At 46.5% G+C, this 13,051-nt stretch overlaps 2 protein-coding genes across 3 annotated transcripts in view; one reads left to right on the forward strand and one right to left on the reverse strand.

Annotated features, from left to right (window-relative positions):
* The window catches only part of CHRDL1 (chordin like 1), a 37,389-nt gene extending 35,964 nt beyond the window's left edge, over window positions 1-1,425 (reverse strand). For both annotated transcript variants that reach the window (XM_062640187.1, XM_062640185.1), the window contains exon 1: window positions 894-1,425. The gene's annotated coding sequence lies outside the window, so the exon portion shown is untranslated. The remainder of the gene's footprint in view (window positions 1-893) is intronic.
* The window catches only part of PAK3 (p21 (RAC1) activated kinase 3), a 168,332-nt gene that overhangs the window by 30,347 nt on the left and 124,934 nt on the right, over window positions 1-13,051 (forward strand). The window lies entirely within an intron of this gene.

A 13,051-nucleotide genomic window follows, 5' to 3' on the forward strand; every position in this document is an offset into this window, starting at 1 on the left:
ATATAAACACATACTTTTCACTATTAGCACACTCCCTTTATTTCCCCAAAGGGCAACATCCTAAAAATATTCCTGGATTTAAATAATCTCGGTTAGGATTAACCTGTTAATTATTGGTGTGTTTTCGGCGTGGTGGAAACAATGAAAGTGATCACTTCTTACATGAGGTACTCACTAGAACACAGCTTGCGGGGCTGTGTTTAACGCCTCGCCCTCCGAAGCGCCCGCCGTGGTGACCGCAAGCGGTAGTGCCCGGCCCCGCCGCGTTCCCCCGTTAGTGCAAGAAGGGAATAGGCAGCGAGACGGCGCGGCGCGGGCATCGGTTGTGCCGTGCGCGGGGACACCAACCGCGGCTGCCGGGGGGCGGCGAGGCCGGGGGAGCTCAGCCCAGGCCCGCAGGGGGGGCTCTGTCCTACGCCCTCCGGTGCGGGGCACGCAGCTCCCGCCGCTCGCCCCGGGGTTTATCCCTGCGCGCCCGCCGTCGGGGGTGCTTTTAAGCGGGCGAGTGTCCAAGCGAGCCGCGGCCAGAGGCGCCTGGCTCCGCTGCTCCAGCACAACAGCCGTCCCTGGGGCGCCGAGCCCAAGGCGCGCCCCGCAACCCCGGGGCCGGCGGGGAGGGTCAGGTCGACGGCTGCCGTCGGTGGAGCCCCGGTCCGAGCAGCGGAGCTCGGCAGAGCGGACGGCGGGGCCCGGCCAGGTGCCGGCGGTGCCTCCGCGGGGAAGCAGGACCAGAGGCCGTCCCCGACCACCGCCCGGGAGGAATAAGCCGGACCCCCGCAGGGCTGGCGGTGTCGCCATCCCAGCCGCGGGCAGCGCTCAGCCCACGGGCGCAGCTCCGACAGCGGGACCGCGCCTCCCCCGGGGTCCTGCCTAGGAAAGAAAAGCTCACTAACCTGGGGCAGGGCGGGAGGCCGCTCCGCTGTGCCGCGGGCCCCGGAGGCTGCCGGCGAACGCGGCTTCGGCTCGGAGGGCCGAGCGGCTCCGTTCTCTCCGCTCCGCCGGGGTACGGGAGGGCTCCGGCCAGGCGGCTCCGCTTCCCAGTCACGTTGCCATAATCTTCTCCCGCAGTTCGCCCGGGCTTTCAGGTTTTCCAGTCGCTCGCTCAGTGGCGGGCAAGGAGGGAACCGACGGCAGCCCCCCGACCCCCTGATGGACGGGATGGGGCGGGCGGGAGGCTGGAATCCGCTAAGCCCAGGGCGGACGCTTCGCAAGGTCCCGGGCTGCCTGGCAGGGGACACCTGCCACCACCTCCTGTCCCAGCGGGGAGCGCAGCGAGGCCCCGCGGCCGGAGGATGCTCTCCGCGGCGGGTCCTGCCCCGCAGCCCCGCCGGCACTGGAGCGGCGGTGGGAGGAGGAGTGGAGGAGCCCGCGCCCCGGCGGTCCGCCTCCCGCCCCGGCCCCCTCCTCTCCCGCGCCCGCTCCTGCCGCCCGGCACAGCAGCGTGACTGACACGACTCGGGGTGGAGTTTGCTCCCCTCTGGGGGGACAGGGCAGGCGGGGGGGGGGTGCGATCCCGGGAGGGGTCTCGGCTCGTTGCCCCCTGCCGCCGTGCGGGAACCACCTGCGGGACCCGCGCGGGGTTCTGCCTGCAAACAGAACTGCGGGCTGGGTGACCGCCTCGGTTACCGCGGGCCCTTTGCGTAGGGAGAGGACTCTACACGACATGGCTCTCTAATGGGCTTTTCACGCACGGGGTGCCCTCCAGGGCAGGGCCAGTGGAGTCAGCGTCCACTGGGATTTGTCAGCCACCTTCTGCTGATACCCTCTGGTCTGATTTATTGTGTTAGAAGGTTTCAAGGTCACATTGAGATTCTGGTGGAACTAAATTAAACCCATGACTCATGACATTATATGCTTGGTCAAACATTCTTTTTCTGTCTTGTTGTAGCCCCTGTAACTAATAAGAAGAGATCAGTGAACCCTTGACAAATGATCTGAGAAAAAGGGTGAGGTATGAAAAGACATCCTGTGGAGAAACAAATTACAACCTATTTCCCCTAGTTTGGGAGCAGGGTGTTTGGGGAGCACTGCTGGGAGGTCACACACCTCCCAGGCTTGGTAGATCTTTTCAGAAGGCTGAAAACTGAGCAGAACTTTCATTTCTTCCATAGTAATTTAGGGGATGAAATACTGAAAACAGAATGTACAGTGAAACCTTACACTAGCATGAGGAAAAAACAGTTAACTTACTAAGGACTTTGTGGTGTGACTTGAAGAGGAACGGGGGCTGTATGTTAGTAAAACGTGACTTTATAACTCCTAATATTAAAAAAAGAAAAGAGAAAGGAACTGCATTCTGGAGCTAAGCACTCTGAAAACACTGCTCCATGCCTACTTCTGTGTCACTGTGCCACTCTTTGCTTTGCTTTAATCCCTGTTCCAAAGAGAAATCATCACTTAAAGCTCTGAGTCCTGAATGTGGTGGCTACTGCTGCAGGCTGATAGTTTTGGAGGTGAATTAGGGATAATTTTGTGTGAATTAGGGATGGGCAAATGGAAAAACAAATGGTGACTTTGAATCAGAAATATGACAGTAATTCACACTTGTAGGCCAAGAATCTGAGCTGTGCAAGCTCTGGTCCTGCACAGGTATATCCATGCTCATGGAGGGAAGATGTAAGCGTGTACACACATGCTTCTAAGTTGTGGGGTCGTAGTACTGTTGTTCCATTAGATGTACTGGGTTAGATTGGGCAGGCTCAGCCTGTGAGATAAACTGTATATGAATAACATCTGCACCCGGGTCTGCAACTGAGCCACCCCTACTGCATTCTGCAGAGCTAGACCCAAACCCAGTTAGAGTCTTCCCACTGACATGGGCACAGGATGGAGGGGCTTCCCTTGGAGATGCCTTTGGCTACCTGGGAGCCCACAGGCTGTGGGAGTAGTAGTAAATCCCGTCTCAGGAACTGAGTTCAGACACCAGCAGGAAATGTAGAAGCAAAGGGTGTGACGCCAAAGGTAAATGAAGTAAAATGAAAATAGGGATCATACTGTGAAAGGAAAGGAGATTGGTACTGGAAGAGTCCAGCAAGATGCAGTAGATTGTGTACATCCCTTGATAGCTCTAAATTTCAGTGAGACTGTCTCATCAGGGATGCTTCCTGGATTTAGTGCAGCAACAAGTGAAGCTCTGCGCTTCTGCGGTCCTTACAGGAGGCTGAGGTTCTGCTGATGAGTCTGTACGTGGTAGTTTTACTTCCAATTCAATAATCAATCCATTCCCTACATGTTGGAGGTAAATTGACATGGCACCAGATTTCAGAGGAGTTAATGAGATATTAAAACATCCTTAGTAATGTCATTAAAATGACATTTCTTTATAGAGAAGGGGAATTGCACAGGGGTCCAAATTCCAGTCAAATGGTTTGATTTCCTAAATTCCTGTGTTACTGCAGTTGGATGAAGGCTGGGTCGCCTATCTGTGAGGGTTTTCTTCTGTTGGTGATGTCAGTGATTAGAAGCTTTGTCTTTATTGTCTTTATGGATAATGGTGGCCAAAGTGATCATACATATGTGTCTTTCTCAGAAGCATCCTGGGGACTGTGAGTATCTGTTTGCTTCAGTGTTACTCAAAACCAAAGACACAATTTGCAATTCATATTAGAAAAGATTTTGCAGATCTCTGTGAGCAGGAATCCATGGCTTCTTGTGGGCAAGCTTGACAGTTTGGTTTTATAGCATCCACATCACTTTGGTGCTGCTTTGGGCCTGGCAGAGCTCAGGTTTACTGTGTTGACATCCTCAGGAGCAGCTTACCCAACAGAGCTGCCCACCTCTGTCAGACTGCCTCTAGACAGCACTCACCACATGTTTCCTTCTCTGGGCTGATACGTAGACCAGTGTGTGTAGATAAAGCCAACAGTAATCGTCACAGTGATCTTTATGCATAGTCAGTGGAGTAGTAATGAGAAGTGAAATATTTTCTATAGACTCTGTGACCTGAATTCTTTTGCAGAGAGATTCCTTGAAAATAAATTCCTTATTTGGCCTGAAGAGTGCCTTGGGAAAGTTGCTGTAGATGCCAGCACTTCCCACTGTGTTCTGTGAGACTGTTTCAGAAGATGATGGTGTCTGACCGTCTAATTCAGGTGTAAGACCTTTGCTGAACATAGAGATATACGAAAGGGAGCTCTTTTCTCACTCTGGCATACTTAGATTGTAGAGAATTGGCTGAAAGATCCTTTCTTTCAGGTGAGGGCTTGGGACCACAGCCCACTGTGCTTTGCTTTTGTCTCACTATTAATACAGCCCCGTATAAGGGAGTCTGTCTTGTTCCCCTTAGACCACAGCACTGGTGTGATTTAGCAAACACACTGCTAAGCCCTGTCAGTGCTGGGCTGTTACTGCAGCTTGTGAACTTCAGGGCTGCCACACACGTGGGACACAGAGAGCTCCAGAGAAGCATCAGATACGTAGCTGTTACCTTTCATGCTGCCAAGCAGAGCTCACTGCTTGAATATGCTCTGCATCCTCAAGTCTGGAGAGGAAAGAACTGCTCCCCATAGGGAGCATTAGAGATTCAAGGATTTCCTAAGCTTTCAAGAGCACAGAGATTTAGCCATGTAATTCTCACAAAAGATAGTAGAAAATAACCTGTGACACTGACAGTAGGAGTCCATCTCCTTGAGCTGTGCCTCACAGTGACTGAGCAGTACGTAGGTATCGTGCTATTTTTTTCATTTGTGAGGGAAAAAACAGGATAAAAGGTTCGTGCCAATCCTGACATGTTTATGCACCATGTGGAGTTTCCTTAATTGGAACAGACATTGAGCTCTGAGAGATGTGAGACACATGATACAGCTTCCATTTACCTCCCTGTCTTTTTTCCTTTGCTTTCAAGAAAAAAATATTACCTATGGTCAAATCTTCACTCCTGAAACAAGTATGAAAGGAAATTCTTAAACTAATGAAATCCTTTGTTTTTTGCTCGCTATAAATTCCGTGGATCCTCTTGGAAAATGTGTCTTAAGAGTCTAAAAATTATTCCCAGGATTTTATAAAAAAGAAATCTAAATTACTTTTTGTGGTTTGGATCAGCCCTCCAACTATCGTATTGGGAATAGGGGCTGGATGCTCATCAAGCAGTCTTCACTTGTACTCTTAAACTAAAAGGGCTTCAGATGTGCATGATTTTGTGATTATGGCATAGGATGGTCATGAGCATTCTCCACCCTCCTGTTCATGCTGTAGCACTGACTTCATTCGCGGTGGGGTTTCAGTCCTCTTGTACTAGAAATGAATTTGCTCATTGAGCAGTGAGGCAGATGGATGTGGGGAATCCGAGATTCAGTGCAGTTTGCAAAATAGCAACAACAACATTACATAAAGTGTCTGTTTGCAGCCCAGTTCCTCATTACCTTGATGTGGACATACTCAGCTGAGACTGAACAGTAGCTGAAACCTGTCATTTGTCAAGAAAGGCAAATCTGTGTTGCTAAATTTCACTTCCAAATGCACAGGTGAGAAGAAAGTCCTGAGAGTTGCCAGTGGCAAACATGAAAATGCAGAAGAGAACTACTCTTTTTCATCCTGTCCTAGAGCAAATGATGCTTTGCTAGGTGAGGTGTTGGGAATACCATGTACAGGTATAGATGTACATGCACTCAGAGGTGAGGCCCTCCTGAACTCTGCATTGGTTTCAAAGTGCTCATCTGCAGCAGTTTCTATCCTATCCTATCTAATCCAATCCCATCCATTCCAGATATTTATAAGATACTACAGTGTGTGTGCAGCTGTAATTGTGATACTATAATTCTCTTTCATACCTCTAATGTCAAAGAAAGTCTGCAAGACAGTTCGTAGGAATACAGATGTTTTAGTGGTTTTATGAGCTGCATGAGCTTCACCATGGCATGTCAACACACCAGTACTGAGTGGTTTACTGAGAGGGAAAGAGCAGTGAAGTATCATTACCAAGATACGTGCAAGCAGTTATTATTCAGACTCTCGAAAGAATCCAAGGAATGCACACAAACTACAATGAAATTATGACAGTGCTGATCTTTGTGACATTCCCAGGAAGTTTTCCCATCTCTGCTATCTTTCCTTGTACTTTCTTATCCAGACAGTTGAATTTTCCAATTGGGAAGTTCTTGACCAGGTACATCTTACTGTCAGTGGTGCACTGTAATCTTGGACAGAAACTCCTGATTTCTGATTTATCCCCTTTGTGTGTCAATCCATCTAACTTATGTTTTCTAAAAATGCAATTATTTAGCTATGCCAGATTTGGCTTTTTGTCTTTTTCCAGTATTAATAGTAGTGATGGATTTCTTTTGCATTATTTAATCTTGTATTGAAATGCAGTGGGTGTTGGAGGCACAGTGTCAATAAAGTAGGTGAAAATAGAGCTCTAAATCCTGAGTTGGTGTCACATATTTGAGGAAGCTGAAAGGGGCCTTTTTTCCCTCCAAATCTTCAGTCCAATCTCTCATCTATAGCTCTTGCACAGACCACATTCTGTGGGCACAAAGCTTGCACAGCATCCAGTTACTGCTTCTACCAGAGTGTAATACCACATAGCAGGTAGTAGCATCTCGGTTCCTTTTTCCAGCAAGTGAAAAGCAGCATCAGACGACCCGTGTAAGTGCTTAGTTCTGAGTTCTGGCAGGAGCGTTACCTTCATTGGTTTTTCAGTACCACACATTTTGAAAACAGCAGAAGGTGGTGTAGCTCCATAAAAACAACAGACGTTTTCCCTGCCGTTGGAATTGTTGATTAGAATCACACTTGGTGGAAATCTGCAGGAGTTTAAGAGAGTCACAGTGATCTGCACTTGCTGAGCTTATAGCTGTACATGAGAAAAGCAGTCACAAATCTGACAGATTGATCACACCATGATAAAGATCCACTTGCTGAGGCATTTCTGTACAGCTGAGATGCACCAGATAAAGCAGTGGGTCCTGTCTCCCAAGGCTGCCAGAAGGAGTCAAGGCAGCCTGAACGGGGCTCCAATTGCAATACAAATACACTTCTCTAAACCCGTGATTAGTGCTGCTAATCTTGCCTCACTAAGCCAAAGATAATAACAACGAGGTTACTGAACACCTTGGCTATTAGGTAGCTCTTCTGCTTAGAAACTTGCTGGTACTAGAGGCTTTTGAAACCCATTAGTAAAACTGAACTTGCCAAATGAGCCTTCTCTAGGGAGAACAAAGTCAAATGTGTGCCAGCATGGAGCCAGAGCCTGCCAGGGCTGAGCACTCGCAAATCCCATTGCTACCAGCCAGACCTTCGTGTAACTGAACCCAGTTGTAAAATGAACTGATAGCTGTGGACCTGCCTTTCACATTGATACCAGGATTGTGCATTTGCTCAAAGCAGACCCTAATGTGTTGACTTGCACTAAACTGTGATGCTTTGGAAAAGTCACATTGTCCTCTGTCTTGCAGCATCCAACTGACCATGAGGGGCCCTTACCAACACGGAGTTAGGCCAGACAGTGGGACCACTTGTCTCTCTTGTCTAGTTCATAAAGCTGGTCCTTGAGCTTTTCTTCACCAGGAGGTGGTGATCCTTTCACATGAACAACATTGTAGAGAGAGGGGAAAAACAGCCAAGCTGTTTCAAAAACCCACAATGAATTTTCATCAGAGGATGGGAACAGTGGAAATTTCCAAGAGGATACTGGTGAAATTAGAAATGGCTCTTAGAGAATAACTATCTACAGAAAAAAAAAAGTTAAAAATAAGGAAAAGGGGGAATTTCCTTTCATCAGGAAAAACATCAGTATAAAGCACATGGAGAAAAACAAACAGTGAAGACACTGTTGCTAGTGGGCTGCCTTTGTAAGTATTAATGGAACGTCACAGAACAAGAGTTTCTTTTATTCTTTTTATCCCAGCTCCCTGCTTGCGAGGTTCTTGTGTGAACATGCAGCAGTTTCCAAGGCTGTGAAATTATCAGACCTGGAGCAATGCCAGTACAAACCAATTTATTGGGGTCCAGCAATTAACTAAAACCTAGAAAGCTTGATTAATTGTGGCACTGCTCAGCAGGGAACGCCGAGGAAAAAAATCAGACTAAACTCGTGCAGTGCCTCTGTTCATGTACCAATTTACACTGTATGTAAAGAAAAGTTTCCTCTCTTTAAATACCCTCAGTGTATTATTTTGCACCATGTACAGAGAATTATTACAATGCCATTTGGGAAAATGCTGGTTGATGGCTCTCTGGATAATAATTTCCTAATAGCCGTTATCCTGTTCTATATTTTTGCTGTTGAATTCATATCTTATTGTAACCCAAACAATGGGATATAGTATTTTAAAACATTGGTTTATTTAGGCTTCTCTCTGGAGGGGCATCTTGAGAATCCAGCACTGCTCTGTTTCTTTGTCTTCCCTCGAACACTGAAGTGTGCAAGCAAGGTGAGGGTTTGGAAGCTGTTCAGAATTAGCTAGGGTAGAAAAGAAGCAAACAAAAAGGTTGAGCAAAGAACCAGTTCACCAGTGCAGGATATGTGGACTGAAATGGAGTCCTGTAGTCTGAGGAGACAGACAGGAACTTGCACAAGCTGAATTAGAAATGTCTTATACATTATGAGAAACAACTACAAGGTGTAATTAAGGCATCAGCTGATTCCATTATGATAGTGTTAACAGAGTGTCCACATTGCTTATTTTATTGTAGGGCTTTTCATAAACCCCTATGCATAAACCAGGATTTTAAAATCTAATTTCTAGTTGCCTTAGTGGTGCATTAATCACTTTTAGTATAGATCACTGAGAAGAAAGTAAATATTCCAACTCAGTGTAATGCACCACTGCAGAGTATTGTAATGGGTGGTACAAACCACTGGGCCTAGCAGTGCATCTTAGTGCCTCTTGCATCCAAATAATTCAATGGCTAGTAATGGAAAAAAAAAGCTGGCTGAGGATAAAAAAGTAGTGGTAAAAGAACCCTCCCCCTGGCCAGTGGAAAGGAAAAGAAAGATTCATGCAAATGTTTTCACTTTTTCAACATCATTTTGTATCCTAATCTGCATCCAGCTGTGACACTGTCACATTCTCAGATTCAAAGGATGCCATCCGCAGACAGTGCTAGATCACATTAGGCAGTGGTGATAAGAGAGCCAGTGGAAGCATCATGTCCAGGCAAGGCATGGAGCTGGGGCTGTAGGGTGATTTTGGCCGTTCAGTGAGGTGGGAAGGGCTGTCTCCTCCAATTTCATTGTATTTATGGGGGATTTAATGTATTTTTATTTTTTTTTTTGTAAATACTTGCAGTGGAAATGGGTTTGTCGGAGGTCATCTAATTGAATCTACAGCCCTGGCAACCCTTCACAAAGGCTGCCAGGAGTGACCGAGTTGCTAATGTTTAACTGTGAATACCCAGCGGGGGTCCTCCACAGGCCTGAATACAGTCAATTATGTTATTTTTCTAAATATTAGTGACTCAGCTGTCTCTGCTTGTGAAGAGTTGCCAGGGTCACAGATACAATCAGACAGATCCTCCCCCCCTTCACCTCCAAGAGATCCGGAGAATCATTTTCAATATCACACTGACTGTGAGAGGGAAGGGCTCTTTCAGGGCTGTGCTGCTCCTCCAGAGTGGCTGCAGGCAGTCTTCTGCTTTTGTGGGGTTCCAGTGCACCAGACAATGTGTAATTGCTTGGGGGGAACGCTGGCATGTACAAGCAGCCTCACTGAGCTCAGTGAAATACATTTCACAGCTTAGCTTAGTAGGCACTAGGGCTGAGATGTGACAAAACACAGAGGTGCCAATGGCTTGTGTCTCTCCTCGAGTACTGTTTTGTTCTTTCCCTCTTACAGAATCATAGAATGGTTTTCCCTCATCGTGCTCCACATATATCTCTGGGAGGAATATTTTTATGTACTGTAAGAGTTCAGGTTTCCATTTTCCTCTGTAGATTTGTCAGTGAGGAACACAGAGCTGTGTCAGCAGACACAGGCACACATCCCCTGTCCAGAGCCCTCTTCAGCTGAGCCTGGCAGATGCTCAGCAGCCCTGCTCCTTTGCCCTCTACACGGAGCTCTGCAAGTATTTTAGGTTTTGACTACAGCTTCCATAGTTTTTGGCACAAGGGCTCTTTTCCAAAGCCCAGCATTCTCCAGCAACAGCATCCCCATCTTTGTGGTCCCCAGCCCAGCTCTTCTTATCTGATAAACAGCTTTTGGCCAAGGGAAAAGTCCTAGAGCGTTTGAGTGCCAGTGTATCATTCTGGCCCATGTTTGAGGTAGTGCTTTGCAGTTGGCAAAGTTTCCTAATTTACTGCTGTTAAATTTTATCCAACTTTAGGAATATTATGTGGATGTGGCCAATCTCCAGCTATTCTGAATCCATTGCAAATACTTTGCCAGCATGTGTCCAAGTATAATCCAATTTTGATGTTTTTAATGCTGATACAATTTCCCTATAAGTACCTTCAGGCATGGCATTTGAATGCAGCAGACAGGAGTTCAACTGTCTGGAGCCCCACTCCCAGGAGGTGAGACCTTTATTCCTTTGGCTCCCTGTCTCTCCTAGGGATGGAAAGCCCAGACTGGGTCTCTAGTGACCACCGGTGCTGCATCTCTGGCTTGCTGAACATACACAGCATTCTGTTTGTGAGTGAGGATCTCAACAATGGAGTGAGCAGAAAATCAGGAGTCATGAAATGTCTTTGCTGTTTGACATCAGTCCACTTCATTTCGGGGTACCAGATGTGTTAGAAATAAAGTAGCTAGATAAAACTGCAGTGAAAACAGAACCGAAGTTTGAAATGCTTCAGTACTGCACAGAACTTGACTTTGAAGAACCAGACATTATCAAAAGGGTGCCTTTGTAGCTTGTTCTTGCTATAAAAACAGGGAGGAAACCAAGCCACCTTCTGTTAAAGCTGGAGTTTCCCCTGACTGGAGCTCTCCTAGGGAGAAGGAAAATAACCCAGCAAGGGAGAGGAGGCTGGCTGTGTTTAGACAGTCTGTCCTCTTCTGATCTGCGTGTGCCTCTCAGGAGGAGGAATTCCCTGGGAAGGTTTTGATGTCTGATTAATTACCAAGGCCAATGTCTCCCTCCTGTAGGAGGAGATGGTTTGGGACAGCAGCTAAACCAAAGGAGGAGATGGTTTCCTCAATGGTTTTGAATTCTTTGCCTTCTTCCCAGATTGTTGTCATGATGGACAGAGTGTAAAACTATTATGACAGTACTTTAGGACTCCATTGTGGAAAACTAGAACCTGGACCAATCTTGGTTTCAGAAACAATCAGGTCAGCAGCATCCTGTCTTGTACTCCAACTCTTCCAAGTATTCGTCAGTGAGAACTGGTGTAAATGGTGATATCCATTGCTATAAGCAGCCTATAAACACCCATCAAAGAGGGAAAGGAAGATATTTCTATCTTCTCTTTCAACAAATGCACCTTTTTTTTCTGTTGGCACCAGCACCCATTATTGTTCACAAGACTTTTCTGCATTTCTGTTTGTTACTTTATAACATTCAATAACTTAAGCTTTTAGCAGAATCATATCAACAGCAAAAGCAATTTATCAGTCAGTGTGTTCATCTTTCCCTACTGGTTCTGTCACCATAGAGCTCCACCCTCTCCTGTGCAGTTAGAAATGCAACTGTTACGTGTGATTGACCATGAGAGGTTTTGCAGACCGAATTCATGGCTAGTGGAAGCAGGCAAATTTCACTTCAGTTTACCTGAACTCATATTCTTCTGCGCCAAAAGAACTAGCTGACAGAACTGGTTTAATGGTGGTATAACACTATCTGATTGATTGCATGAAGTACAATAAAAATTACCATCTGAGAGCAAAATTAGTACTGACATAGCATCCTTAAAAATCCTTCCCTTTGGATCCAGCCATACTAGGAAGTGGAGAGGGGAGCAGGAGTTCCAGTAGCTCACTGTTAGATGTTGCACTGCCCCATCTGATGGCAGAGGGCTGTGCTGACAAGAGGGGGATCAGACCTTGGCTCATCTGATGAGTTCGTGCCTGGCACTGCTATTGCACTGCACTGCCTTACCTGAAGGGACTTTAAAGCTTGTGGCCATTTCAGGTTATCTCTTATCCAAATGAAGAAACTGGGGCACAGTAAGAGGAAATGCTTTGTGTGGAGGGACCCATCAGGCTCAGAGTGGAATTACAGTAGTCCCTGTCTCTTGAGTTTTGGCTTGGTGTGCTACCAGGTCAGTGATATTGCCACTCAATAAACGTGCTTTTTCGGGTATTTATGCATTCCTTCAGGTATCTCAAATCCTGGGAGGATACAAACCTCTCTCTTCCTCAGTTAAGATACGGAAGAACCTCATATGAGGTCATAGGCTTGCTGCTTCTTCTACCATGACTCTTTAAAAGAGAAAGCAGAAGCTGATATTAAAAAACACCACCCAAACAGAAGCCCCCAAAGTTGGATACAAGCTTTAAAAAGAGCCAGTCCTTTGTTTGCTTTTCCTTTTACAGGCCACCTTCCAAATATACGCAGGTTAGCTGTATTACAAGGAGTGGATTAACACAGAAAGGTTCTCTAAAGCAGACCTGTTGAAGTTATCCTTAACATTAAAAGCAGAGTGTTTGTTTTCTTTAATATGGAGGCCAGCACCAATAAAAACACCAGTGAAGGAGGCCAGTATTACTAGATCACATGTCTGCTTTTATCTCACACTGGAGTTAGAGTAGAATGATTTTTGCTTGGAAACTTTGAAGCTGGACTGCATCCTTTCATGCTGAAATCATATCTCCTGCAAGGATTATTGGAGGATATAATGTTTCCTCCAGCTTCTTATTTTCTCCACTCCTGAACTTGGACTCTTGACCTCAGCTTTTCTCTGGTTATGACCAAGCACTGGCCTTCAATTGAATAGCTGAGCTTTTTACAATCAGATCAGCTTCTGCTCTTGTAATTTCAGACTCATTTTGTGACATTGATATTGTAGATCTTAATTAAAAGCCAAACATTTTATATCTTGGGTAATGACCATACAGGAATGGCCAGGTTTCGCTCCCATGTGCGTAACCATCCAAAGCATTCAATATGTGTGATTGAAGTGGAGTTGTGCACAGGGTGTCTGCGGGCTCCTTTTCCTCTTTGTGTCCCC

This window comes from Pezoporus occidentalis, unplaced genomic scaffold (assembly GCF_034315485.1).
Source record: "Pezoporus occidentalis ecotype Australia unplaced genomic scaffold, CSIRO_AGI_Poc_V1 ctg63, whole genome shotgun sequence".
NCBI lineage: Eukaryota > Metazoa > Chordata > Aves > Psittaciformes > Psittacidae > Pezoporus > Pezoporus occidentalis.